Below are 4,847 nucleotides of genomic sequence, written 5' to 3'. Positions count from 1 at the left end.
CGAGTAACAGCAATTTCTGGTTGTCGTGTTGAACAAAAAGAAGGTAAGATAATGAAAAGGTATTGGGAAGTTGATTCTGAGGGTGGAATTGGAGCGCATTTGGTGTATTCTAGTACATTCGACTATATTCTAGTACACAAGTCTATATTCTAGTACACAAGACTATATTCTAGTTCACAAGACTATATTCTAGTACATTTGACTATATTCTAGTACACAAGACTATATTCCAGTACACAAGACTATATTCTAGTACACAATACTATATTCTAGTACATTTGACTGTATTCTAGTACACTTACAGACCTCTTTGACTAAATCCTCAATTCCAAGCACCCAAAACGGATCATCCAACATCCCACAACTTCCAATAACTCCGCTAACCAAGCCATCTCTATCGAAAATTGTCTCTGTGCACACAAGATCCAACGAATAAAGAAAACGAATGAATAGAACGAAATGAATGACTGAATAGCAAAAGGTATAAATTGAATCAGAGTTTATTAGCAATAAAGACATAGACTGACCATAAAGAAGGATTTTTCCTCAATATAATAAAATCCAAAAAAGAATGAAAAGAGATATACACAAAAAAAAATTTCATTTGATGTTTTGGAGCGCAAACACGATTAGCAGAGCTTAAATATCTATAATTTTTCCTTTGATTGCTTTCTTCGGAGGATTTGTTGTGTTTGACGATGTCGTGTTTGGTTCTTTAGATCGTTTATTGACTGTGAGAAGATGTGAAGTTTATTGAATTCAGTTTTGGGTGAGATTTAGTGTTCAACAGCAGTTAATTGACCAAGACAGTGTTGGGCAACATCCAGGCAATCGCAACATACCTTAGTGTTAAGCCTGGAACGCAACCGCACACGACATACGACACACATGTTGCTCATCACTTGACCAAAGTGACCAAATTCCTCAATTAGCTATTATTCGTCACTTCCTCTCCAAAAATCCATCAAACCCGAAACATTCCCAAATTTTCCAATACCTAAAGCTACAATTCCTCTACATAATCATCACATCCTCATCACAATAGAACAAAACTTTCTCTATACGCTCATAAAAAACTGATTAAAATTTAATGAGAATTTTTTTTTTTAGCTTTCATTCTTTTTTTCATAGTAAGCACTCAATATATCACCACCTAGGCGAATATATCTACACATTTATTCAAGCTATAAAATTGATAGAACAGCATTATTAGAGAGGCATGGAATAAACGTTATTTGCAGGGTTGGGAAGCGTTTGATAAGGATGTTTGAGTTTAGATGACTAAAGAATACTTGGAAAGAGGCTGTCGATGGAGACAGTACTGCAATTTGTATTTAAAATTGACAGAAGGAAGCCTGCAATAGAGTTAGGTTTGTACACTATCTGAGGGTCATGAATCACAGTTGATCTATACGGCCACCTAAGTAAGTAAGTATGTAGGGATTAACTGAATAAGAAGGTTAGACTCGTCTATCCCGAGCGACACAGCATGATGACACTGTCTGCTTGACGACGGTTTAAATGACCATCATATTTAAGATTTCTTGGAATGAAGCTGTTGATAACGATAGCCAGTTTCAGGCAAATCTACATGAAGTCATGGTTCAATATTAATCTTTACGAGCAGCGAATTAAGTAAGTATATGATGACGTCCTAACTTATGGCAAGTGTTATAAGTCAGATTTCTAGGACCGTAATGGGTGGTTCGAATCCTAACCGACTACATTCAAATAAATAGAATTTATTATTTGTGCTAAAACAATATTTTTTTTTTGAAACTTGTAGGGTTCGTCCAAAAATGGAAGCCTTGAATCTTGGACGAACTATAAGGTACAGCCAAGAATTGCAGGTCTCAGTTTCTAAAATGCAGGAAATGCAGGCCTTAAATATTTGATCGAAACTACGGCTCTTGTAGAAATTTGCATTAATTTCAAAACACCAACCCTGCAAGTCAAAAATAACCATCCACACTTCCTCAACCAAAAATATGAAAATTCCTCCACCCAATGTGCTTCATCACAAGCAAAACTTTTTTTTCGCAAAACCATTATTAAGGTTTTCAAAATTGGAAAACTTTGACCATCTTGAGTATAAGAACTAGTAAGGTAAAGTCTCAAGTATGTGCACATGTATCATACACGCTTATTTAAAGGTAGATTTATGCAGAGAAAAATCAGCTTTAAAAAAATTGTTTTCGAATTTGCGACCTCTCCATAATTTACCATCGAGCTCAATAATTGCAACAATTTCATAAAAGTTTATCATTCCCGCGCTTGTTAAAGGCACACAGAACTTCAGCGGAGGGAGGACCGTGAATGAAGAAAAAAATGTTAAAAATCCGCGTGCAGTTGATTGAGGGACTTAAGCGCATTTTGTTCCAGCAATCAGAATTTGATAAGGGCAATAAAGATTTCATCGCAAAACCATTATTACTTTTTTTATCGAAAAACTTTTACCATCGAGTATAAGAACAAGTAAGTAAAGTCTCAATATGTGCACATGTATTTCATACAAACCTTATTTAAAAAGGTAGATTTATGAGAGAAAAATCAGCCATAAAAATATTTTTTTCTTTTTTCCACCTCTCCATAATTTACCATCGAGCTCAATAATTCAAAATTACATAAAAGTTTATCATTCCCGCGCTTGTTAAAGGCACACAGAACTTCAGCGGAGGGAGGACCGAGAAGAAAAAAAGCTTAAAAATCCGCGTGCATTGATCTAGAGACTTAAGCGCATTTTTGGTCAATTAACAATCAGAATTTCATAAGGAAAACAATAAATTTAAATTTTAAGATGGTTTTAAGCATGCGTAAGACTAAACTGAAAATTTTTGAAAAATAACGGTCAATATTTTTTTGAAAATTAACGGTCGATAAAAATTCAAAATTTCAAGGGGCTAAAACCACGTGGAAAACTAAAAAAATCATTAATTTAAGCATTTAAGGATGTTTTCAAGTTACCAGTCTAAGCAATAAGCCAGTAAATCACTTGTACAGATCTAATCCTTCAAACCAGAGATCTCTAGAATGTCTGGTTGCTGAGATCTCGCGTCTTATCCAGCCAGTCATCAATCCAGCCGATCAAAGTGAAGTTATAAGCCCCATTTTTCTCAAAAAGTCACTAAAAATTGTGTTGTCAAATAAAGCAGAATAATAAATTAGCGATTGGTATCGGTGTACGTAATTTTATGACTTTTTACGGCGGTGGCAACAACAACAAGGAACCATCATTTGAAGGCAGTCGAAAATATATATATTATAATATACATAAAAATGAGATAGAAGAGGATGGAGATTGAAAGGCAAAGGCAAGAAAAAATTTCCATGCATTTTAAATTCCTTCATTTCGTGCCTGCCACTTTATAAATTTTTCAACAAAAGAAAAATTTTTGAATGAAAAAAAAAGTTTTTTTAAAAGAAGTAATTTATCGAACGTTGTTGCTGAACATTCAGGTCCCATGATGATCGTAAAAGAAAATTCAAATTTCATCGATTTCTGGTTGTGCTTGCTCGTGTATTTCCTCATCATCAACATGCTATGACTGCCTGTGCTGTTGACTCTCACTTTATGTATTTTGAGTAAATTCATTAAATATTACAAATAAATTTGTTTTTTGGGCTTGCTATATCTACTGGTTGTGGATTTTTGTATAAATTGAAGCAGTAAGGAGGGTGGGTGGAATTTGTATAGTGTAATAAGGATTAAAGGCATTTCAATTTTGTGGTTTATTGAAATGTGTTGCTTTCGTGGGTTGATATTGGAATAATTTTTGCTGGTTTAATGTGAATGCTGAACTAGGATATGGATAGGCATAGGAATGGTAATATTTTGAACTTTAGAAGACTATTCAGCTTATAGTTGCTGAATCTGACAGTGCAAGAGCAAATTGTCCATAACTTGACCAGTTAGACAATAGACTAATCATTTTTGTAAAAATTAGAGTTCGATTCCTATTATAAGATTGTATTTCCAAAGCCTTCATATGCTGTCGATATTGACAAACTCTGGTCAACCATCTTAATTGTTTCGAACTTCTGATTGCTTTAGAATTCTAATTCTCAACTGTAGTAACGCTAATATTTAAGCTACCATAGTTATTTAGAATCATCAATTGATAAAGCAAAGAATTCAGGAATGGTTTGAACCAGTGGTTAGCAAGGTTTTAACTTTTCGCGGCTCACCTTGATGTTAAGTCTTAAATTTTAGAGGGCACACTAATGCGCTGTAGCACAAAGAATGCCTATCACTGGTTTAAATAGTTAACAGTTATAATTGAAGTGTTCTTAATATTAGCATATAAAGTAACCATTAGCTATTCAGATCATTGAGATCTAGAGTTACCCAAGGGCAATTCGCAGCTAATAATTGTTTAACGAATGACAGGGTGCTCAAACCTTTGCTCTCAGTAGACCTATAGTTTGTAGTAGGACTAGCAGAGCCACTCCTTAGAGAAGATTACTACCGTTGATCCTACAAAAAAAGATTATAAGTCGTCATGAGTGGACAAAAATATGTTATAAATAGTTAATGGTAAGTCAACTGGCTCAACTGGCTCAACTGAGCATTAGAGTTGACCAGATGACTCCAGATGACTAATTTTAACGTTTTTTGGTCTAGTCGGAAGTTTTTCTAACAGTTATGCATACAACATGGTCTCGAACCCATGTAGCAGGGTGCCGAAGTACTTAACCATTTCTTTACAGAGCCACTTCGACTCACCGCCAATAAGCTGCTTATGTTACACACAAATTGCACACATGTACTTAAACCAATAAAGTCATTAAATTGTATGATGTGATGACGTCCATCTCAAATGAAGTCCTTCGTCTTCAAATCCTTGAAT

Source organism: Chironomus tepperi, unplaced genomic scaffold (assembly GCF_022539635.2).
Source record: "Chironomus tepperi strain 1889 unplaced genomic scaffold, CSIRO-AGI_Ctep_v1 contig_343, whole genome shotgun sequence".
Lineage (NCBI taxonomy): Eukaryota > Metazoa > Arthropoda > Insecta > Diptera > Chironomidae > Chironomus > Chironomus tepperi.
The sequence above is the reverse complement of the archived record's forward strand: the minus strand, read 5'-3'. Positions refer to the sequence as shown.